Genomic DNA, 9708 nt, shown 5'->3' with positions numbered 1-9708 from the left:
TTAATTTTTTTTACACTGACTCTGTGTATTCCTTCCATCTTCATCTGACGCTTCCTGGATCATTCATGTTTTGTCCATACCATCTTTTAGTATTGCAAATGTAGGCTTGAATTTGTTCCTCAGTCCCTGCTGGTTCAGAAATGAGAAATGAATTCTTCCCTTTTGATTTTCTAACTTATTCTTTGCACATTTTTTAAATAATAGCTTCCTTGTGGCATCAACAAACTTCATTATGCAGATGACAAAACTTTGCTTGCCGAAACTGAGGAGGACCTGAAGCATTTATTATAGAAGGTCAAGGACCATAGTCTTCAATATGGATTAAAGCACAACATCAAGAAGACAGAGGTTCTCACCACTGGGCCGTTTGGCAGCACCATGATATATGGAGAAGAGATTGAGGTTATTAACAGTTACAGCTTGCTTGGCTCAACAATCAATACTCTTGACAGCAGTAGTTAGGAAATCAAAAGACAGATTGCATTGGGAAAGTCTTCTGTCGGGAACATCTCTAGAGTCATGAAAAGCAACGATGTCACTCTAGAGACTAGGGGGTACTTAATCAAGGCCATGTCTTTGCAATTATTTGCTATGCATCAGAGAGTTGGGTAATGACTAAAGATTACAGAAGAAGAAATGATGCCTTTGAATTGTGGTGCTGGAGAAGAGTCTTGAACATACCATGGACCACCAAAAAAACAAATAAATCTGGCTTGGAAAGGGTGAAACCAAGTTTCTCCTTGGAGGCGAGGATTCTGAAGCACCATCTCACATACTTTGGTCACAGGGCCAAGAAGGGCCAGCCATTGGAGAAGAACATCATGCTTGGAAAGGTAGAGGGACAGTGTAGGAGAGGAAGACTTAGGATGAGAGGGATTGATACAGTAGCCAGGCTATAGTAGTATGTGTGTTAGACTCAGTGAGACTGACTCAGGACAGGACAGGACAGGCTTCAGAGCTACTGTACATAGGATTGTGTCTACTCAACAGCACATAATAATAATAACAATAACAACTCAAGCTGCCTTCTGAAATATTCTTTCAATGCTTTAACTTGCTAATTTATTTTCTTTGGCTTCTTGGCATGATAGTGCAATGCTCAGAGTCTCTTCTGACCATCATCTTTGTCTTCTTTTTTTCTATGAACTTTTACAATCTTTCTACAAATGTAATCAAACTGATTCCTGTTTAGTCTATCAGGTGAGGTCCATGTGCAGAGTCAACATATGTGGTTGGTTTTTTTTTTTTTTTTTCAATACTTTTCCATTTTGGTTGGTTTGCTTATAAAGTTTGTATATATTATGTTTTACACTATTGTATTTTTAATAAAAGGAATTTGCCATCAATAAATTTTAATTATTAAAAATTCTATCATTCTATCTCTAACGTCAATTTTCTTACCAGGCTCGTATTTTCCAACTACTGGTCCTTCTTTCTTATTCCCAACTTTTGCATTCTTTTCACCAATTAATATTGATGAATCCTGATTTCAAGTCCAATCTATTTCAGACTGCCAAAGTTGACATCTTATATTTATTGCTTTTTGGCTCAGGTTGTTGGTGCATGTATTTGAATGATAGTGGCATTAACAGAACTTTCTTGTATATGTGTGAATAGTATCCTGTTGCTCACAACATTGTATGTCAGAGTGGATACTATCATAGATGTATGCTATTTCCACTTAAGCATAAATCCTTACCAACTAAGTGGAAGGGCTTTGTGTTCTCCTCCCTAGCGTTTCATCCTTCCCCTCCACACAAAGTCATAAACCTTAAGCTCAAAATTATCTTCTCTATAGAGAGGAATGTGTATCTGTGTTTCATTGACTATGCAAAGGCATTTGATTGTGTGGATCATAACAAACTGTGGCTGACTCTGAGAAGAATGGGAATCCCAGAATACTTGATCGTGCTAATGAGAAACCTGTACTTGGACCAAGAGGCAGTCGTTAGAATGGAGCAAGGAAACACTACATGGTTCAAAATTGGGAAAGATGTATGCCAGGGATGTGTCCTATCTCCATACCTTTTCAGTCTGTATGCAGAGCAGATTATCCGGGAGGCTGGGCTCTATGAGGAGAAATGTGGCATCAGGATTGGTGGAAGATCTTTTAAAAATCTGCATTATTCAGATGACACAACCCTGCTTGCTGAAACTGAGGAGGACCTGAAGTGCTTGCTGCAGAGAGTCAAGGACTTAAGCCTTCAATATGGATTGAGGCTCAATGTCAAAAAGACAAAGATTCTCACCACTGGACTAATTAGCAGCATCAGGATGGATGGTGAAGAGATTGAGATTGTTCACAGCTTTAGTTTGCTTGGTTCCACAGTCAACACTCTTGGCACCAGTAGCCAGGAAATGAAAAGATGTATTGCCATGGGAAAGTCTGCTGTTAGGGACCTCTCCAAAAGACTGAAGAGCAATGGTGTCTCTCTGGAGACTAAGGTGCGTATGATACAGGCCATGGTCTTCGCAATCACTTGTTATGCATCAGAGAGTTGGACAATGACTAAGGAGGATAGAAGGAGAATTAATGCCTTTGAGCTGTGGTGCTGGAGAAAAGTATTGAGGGTACCATGGACTGCCAGGAACACAAACAGATTCATCCTGGAAAGAGTTATACCGGGCAGCTCCTTGGAGGCAAGGATTCTGAGGCTCCGTCTAACATACTTTGGACATGTTGTAAGGAGGGGCCAGTCCTTGGACAGGGACATCATGCTTGGTAGGGTGGAGGGACAGCGCAGGAGGGGAAGGCCCTCTATGAGGTGGGTTGATTCAGTGACTGGGGTAATCGGGATGGGTGTATCGGAGACGGTGCAATTGGCACAGGACAGAGCAGAGTTTAGAGCTGTTGTATATAGGGTCACTATGAGTCTCAAGTGACTCTATGGCACATAACAACAACTATATAAGCTTTTAAAATAATTCACTCCTTAGGTTTATGTTGATTAGAATCTTCTCTACAGCTCAGTATTTGTAAAAACCAGTACTTACAGGGTCCCTCTTGTGCATATATTATCTAACACATGAGGCAAACTGCTGAGTCACTGGATATTTGCATCTTCAGCTTTTATAGCTAATGCTAAATTTCTCTCTAATGTGATTAAACCAATTTACACTCCCACCACCAGAGTCTGAGGATTTACATTGTTCCACATTAATGACAAAACTTGGAATTCACACACTTTTAAAAAATATTTGCCAATATAGGAACAGCACAATTATGTCTTATTGTGCTTGAGACATGAAAGCAGAGAGCTGCATAAAAAGCCTTACTTAGAATGACAGAGGTACTTGTAAATTCAAAGATTATTCGCAAAGTTTTGTATTCGTCTACTAAGTTCATCACGAGCTTTGAGCAAGGCCTGGCAAATTTGGAAGGCTGAGGTTTATACTCAAGGGTCAAGGCTAATACTTGGGTAAAATGCCAAAGGCAGGGTGTAAAATTATTTCTGCTTTCACTTGCTTTCCCTAAAATCATGAGCTTTAAAAAGCAAGCCTTGGCACAAGTTTGGCAGCAACAAAAGAAAGCATTGCTCAAAGCTTGTGAGCTTAGGCCAAGCAAGCAGTAGCATCGTAAGAAATCATTTTACACCCTGCCTTGGCTTTCAGTCCTCATGCCAAGTGTGAAGCATCAGAATCCAGGACCCGGCTGAGACGTTGCCCTCACGTGAGACATTATCCTGCACTGCAACTCAGCTAGAAGGCTCCAGCCCCCACCCAGGGCACCACCATGACCTGTCACCAGTGGCCTCACACGGGCTCTGCCCCATCATAGTTTGTGCGCCTGTTTTACTATAAGAGGAGGGCCACTAAGCACAGGAATACAGTCCTAGAGCAGAAACCCAGAGACAAGGATCTTCCTCCAGAACTACCAGAGATAGAAAGCCTTCCCTTAGAGCTGGTATGTGAGACTACACAAGGAATTTCCTGAACTGTGGGACTCATATGTCAGTTTGTTGTATTGGGGAATTGATCGGCAGCTGGCTATTTACTTTATGTGTTGGATATCTGTGCTCTTGTGTGTTTCTCATAATGTTAATTAGTACAGAATTGGACCATTTGCTGTACTTGTGGGCTGATATGATGCTGAAAGCTGTGCCACCAGCATGTCAAAAGCCAAAGGGATCACTCGTGATGGACAGGCTTTAGTGGAGTTCCCAGACTAAGATGGTCTAAAAAGCAGGACTGGCATCCACTTCTGAAATATTGGGCCTCTGGAGATCCTATGATCAGGAGAGGAACATGACTAAATGTAGGATTAGATGTAGTGTTAGACTGGAAATCAAAATAAGGAGAAAGAGCAGTAAATGTCTTGTAGTCATTGGAACATGGAACGTATGGAGTAAGAATGTTGGAAAAATAGAAATTGTGAAGAATGAGATGGAGCACATGAACATTGACATTCTAGGCATCAGTGGTGCCTAGAATCTGATTCAGGCCATGGTCTTTCTTATCACTTGCTATGTATCTGAGAGTTGGGCAATGAATAAGGATGACAGAAGAAGAAATGATGCCTTTGGGCTGGGTGTTGGAGAAGAGCACTGCACATCCAAGAACTGCCAAAATAACAAACAGGTATGTCTTGGAGAGCGTGCAGCTAGAGTGTTCTTTCAAGGCAAAGTTGATGAGGCTTTGTCTTACAATCTTCAGGCATGTTGCAAGGAGGAGATAGTCCTTGGAGGGGGACATGCTGTTTGGAAGGAGTGCAAGGCCCTCAGGTGGATTGACACAATGACTGTCATAGTGGGCTTTACTGTGTTAGGAAGTATGAGGATGGTACAGGATAGGACAGGGTTCAGGTCTGGGTTTTTTTTTAATAGGGTCACTATGAGTCATACTCAACTTGATGGCACCTAACTACAAATCTACATCTACAGCAAATCACAATGTAGCCTGTCAGTCCAGTGGAGAGGATTTTTGTTTTTTTGAAGGTGACATGTAATCCATAGAGAAGTGTACACTGTTTAACCACAGCAGTGAGCGCTGTAAGTGCTCCATATTTTAATAAGCAAGGTTGTGTCATCTGCATAACAAGTTATTGGTGAGTCTTCCCCTAATCCTGATGCCACTTTCTTCTTCACGGAGTTCAGCTTCTTGAATAATTTGCTCAACATACAAATTATATAGATGTGAAAAAAAAAATGCAACCTTGACTCACACCTTTCTTAATTCTTGATCATCATATATTTTGTCTTTAGCATTGCATTTAGAGCCTTTAATTTTTTTTTCAATTCTTTCAGCTTAAAAAGATGCTGAGTGAGTATTCCCCTTTTTATTCTTAAATTCTGGGTCTCTGCATTTTCCCTTATAATTCTTGGCTTTGCTTTCTTGTGCTGCTTTTAAAAACACTTTGTTCAGCTCTTTCATTTGAATATTTCTTCTTTTTTTTGGCTTCTCAATATTGAGTGTAATTTTCATGTTCTCTTATGACATTGACTTTGGTTTTTTTTCTTTCTTCTCTTTTTAGTGACTTTTACCGTTCTTTATAGATTATGTCCTTGATGTCATTTCAAAACTCATCTGGCCTTTGATGGTCAATGCTTCAAACATCTTCTTTTTTAAAAAAAATTATACGAGTTTACTTACAAAATCTGAATACATTGTTTCCCAGAACAGATTCTTTAAATTTCCCTCAATGCCTCCTCCACCCATCAAATTGTGCAACTCCATGATCAATCCTCCTCGTCCCCTGGACATCCTCATCCCTCTGTTTCTATCCGCCACCCCACCTCGGATCTTGAGATGATTGTACATGTAAGTTGACCCTCCAGTGGGTCTTCAGAAGCAGTTAATCGCACAAGAGGAGATTTCCCATCCTTCTCCCTGGCGATAGTTCATGGCTTTGAACTGCATCCCTTTGAGATTACAGTGCCACTAGGCTGTCAGAGCTCCTATAGACAGTATAATATTCTCATGCTTGTGGACTTTTAAAAATTTTCTTGAGCTTCAATTGGAACTTGCACATGAGCAATTAACGGTCTGTTCCACGGTCATCACCTGGCGGGGTTTTGACTTCTGAGTCCAGTAATGTTTCTCACAGATGAAGTCAGTCTGATTCCTGTACAATCCATCCGGAGAGGCCCATGTGAAGTTACCATCTGGGTGTTTGTTCTTTTTCGTTTTCATGGGATGAATAAATTCTTGTATGCGCAAAATTCAGTCATTGAATTTTCAGCCTCTTTTCTCTCACCAAGTTCGTACTTTGCAATTACCCTTCTTTCTTCATTGTGTCTAACTTTTTCATTTCAGTCACCAATTATCTTTAACATGCCTTGATTAAATCTTTGGTGATTTTCAGACTTCAGTATTTGATAAAAATTCTCAACTTTCTCCTCTTTAGCTTTAGCTGTTATTGCAGATATTTGAATAGTCATATTATATCTATCTATCTAGTTATATACATGGTTATATACTTAGTTTTATATAATATATACACAGAGAGAGAGTTGGAGAAAGAGAGAGCTATAGAGAGAGTTATATGTAATATATATATATATTCATATATATATTGATATTAACAGGTCTTCCTTCACATAGATAATATCTTATCACTCACAACAGTATACTTCAGGATAGAACTTGAAATTGTCATTTTTAACTATGAATGCCATGTACGGCGCAGGAGAGGCAGGCCCTCTATGAGGTGGATTGATTCAGTGACTAGGATAATTGGGATGGGAGTGTCAGAGACAGTGCGATTGGCACAGGACAGAGCAGAGTTTAGGGCTGTTGTACATAGGGTCGCTATGAGTCGCAGGCGACTCGACGGCACATAACAACAACAACATACACAGTTAGAGAGAGAGTTGGAGAAAGAGAGAGCTATAGAGAGAGTTATATGTAATATATATATATATATATATATATATATTGATATTAACAGGTCTTCCTTCACATAGATAATATCCTATCACTCACAACAGTATACTTCAGGATAGAATTTGAAATTGTCTTTTTTAACTATGAATGCCATGTACCATTCACTAGTGTCTTCTTACATGTTGTTGTTATTGTTGTTATGTGCCGTTGAGTCTCCTGATTCATAGCAACCATACGTACAACAGCCCTAAACCTTGCTCTATCCTGTGTCAATCTTATTGTCTCTGACACACCTATCCCCATTACCAGAGTCACTGAATCAATCCATCTAATTGAGTGTCTTCCCCTCCCGCGCTGTCCCTCCACCCTCCCAAGCATGATATCACTCTCCAAGCTTTGTTCCTGCCTTGCAACATGTCCAAAATATGCCTGCGAAGCTTCAGAATCCTTGCCTCCAAGGAGAGGCCTGGTCTCACCCTCACACCACAGCTCAAAGGCTCAAAGAAATTCTCTTTCTATCATTCCTAGACATTGTCTAGCTTTCTGATTCATAGTAAGTAATTGCAAAGACTGTGGTCTGGATCAGGCATACCTTAGTCTCCAGACTGACATCATCGCTCTTCAGTACTTTGGAGAGGCCTCTGACAGCAGACTTTCCCAATGCAATTTGTGTTTTAGTTTTCTGGCTGTTGGTACCAAGAGTGTTTATTGTGGAGCCAAGCAAATATAATCTATTAACAATCTCAATCTCTTCATCTTCTATCATGGTGCTGCCAATCGTCCCAGGGGTGAGAATCTTTGTTTTCTTGATGCTGAGCTTCAATCCATATTGAAGGCTTCACCCTTGACCTTCTGTAGCAAATGCCTCAGATCTTCCTCAGTTTCAGCAAGCAAAGTTCTGTCATGTGTGTAATGTAGGTTGTTGATAAGTCTTTATCCAATCCTAATACCATATTCCACCTCATAGAGCCCAGCCACACAGACTATCTGCTTCATATTTCAATTGAAAGACAAGAGATGGGGGTACTATGCATCCCCGGTGTACATCTTTCCTGATTTTGAACCGCGCTGTGTTTTGTTGCTCTGTTCTGAAGACTGCCTCCTGGTCCAAGTATAGGTTTCACATGAGCATACGAATTTTATCTCACTGTACTTTCAACCTATAGTAGATGCTGGAACAAAGTCCCTAGTAGAGAGTCTTAAAAGATTGCAGTAGCAGTTTTTGAAAGGTCTTGGAAAGAATCCCAAGGGGAGCTGGGCAAGGTAATGATAAACTATGATACACATGCCAGTTTGCAAATGAAAAGTAAAATCTCTGCTTTGAACACCCCATTACCTTTGGGAAGAATGGTCTGACAGAAAGAACAAGACCTTGAAACCAAAGCAAATAGACTTTGAATCTTGTCTCTTGGCATAACATCATAATGTACTAGTTAGTTGGAGTTGCCATTAAACAATCCTTACCCTCTCTAACGTCTCACCATATCTTCAAGGAGATTTACTTGCCCAATGATTAAGTATTTGTTAGTGGTTAGAACCCAACGAGAAGCTCTCTGAGAGGGAAAAAAAAGTCAATCTGCAGCTATAAATATTCCTTCCCAGAAAACTTAATCACATGCAGTTGCTATGACTTGCAGTGGTCTCCTAGGTACCAAAGAGCGCATCATTTATTAAAAAAAATCTATAACCCTATTGACTGTAAACCCGGTGATCCCATAGCTGGAATCTTTGCTTCTTTTCAATAATGAAAATTATTTTGACAAAATTATACTTGTACCTTATGAGCTTCTACTTTTATATTCCTTTGAGCACCCTCTGCTCTCTAACACACACACATTCATACACACACACACCCTACAATCACCCCCCCACGCCCCACACATGCATGCACACACACACACACACACACACACACACACACACAAACATCTGACTTGCAACCATCCTGCAGCGATTTTATAGTTGGAGAGCTTCTTATTCATTATCTTGTTGGTGGATGCCGTGTTAGTGTTCCTTCCCTCCCTGAACCCATCACGTTGGGCAATGCTGCTTTGTTAAGGTAGTTATCATGCTCACCTCACTTTTCAGCTCTCGCTACCACCCTGCTGTATCTTTCCTTTTGCTTTTTAAATAGTGCAGGAAGGATCATAAGCACTGAAGATATAAAATGTAAGCTACAGATGCAACATTTATATTTAATCTAAAAAATAAATTACATTGTCATGTTTTTATGATCTGAGGTGGATGTTATTATAACTGTGTTGGAGGATTTATCTGTCCTTGGAGGGTTTATATTGTGTATTTTATAACATTTATAAAATTCATTCATATTCTGTAGAGCAAAAGAAAAATAAACATAAAAATAAAATTCTTATGAAATACACCCATCCAGAGACGAGTACAGTTATGTTTGGTAAATGTTTAAATAAGTAAGGAATATTATTTCTTTTTGAGGTAGTCACTATCAATTTATGGTATTTTATTAGGTAAAATGTTATCTTGGCACAGAGAAATGTACTGATGGTTTCAGTCTACCCATGTTGATACTATTGTTACGTACTGTCCAGTTGACTAAGATTCATAGTGATGCAAATATAAACCCTGTTGTTTTCTTCTGCCATCCACATCAATCCTGACACACATGAACCCATTACTATAGTCATTGTCTTAATTCATCTCACTGAGGGTCTACTTCTATTTCACTGACTCCTTAGCTATCCAAGCATGTGTTTTTCAAAAAAGTGGCACCTCCTAACATTCTACCAAAATATGAGAGGTGAAGCGTCACCACCTTTGCCTCTAGGAGTACTCTGATTGCACAAGTGTTGTAATTTATTTGCCAGAGGTTAGCCATTGAAAATCCTGTTGTTGTTGTTGTTATGTGCC

This window comes from Elephantulus edwardii, unplaced genomic scaffold, assembly GCF_000299155.1.
Source record: "Elephantulus edwardii isolate Elephantulus edwardi_28Jun2011 unplaced genomic scaffold, EleEdw1.0 scaffold00035, whole genome shotgun sequence".
In the NCBI taxonomy this organism is placed as follows: Eukaryota; Metazoa; Chordata; class Mammalia; order Macroscelidea; family Macroscelididae; genus Elephantulus; species Elephantulus edwardii.
The sequence above is the reverse complement of the archived record's forward strand: the minus strand, read 5'-3'. Positions refer to the sequence as shown.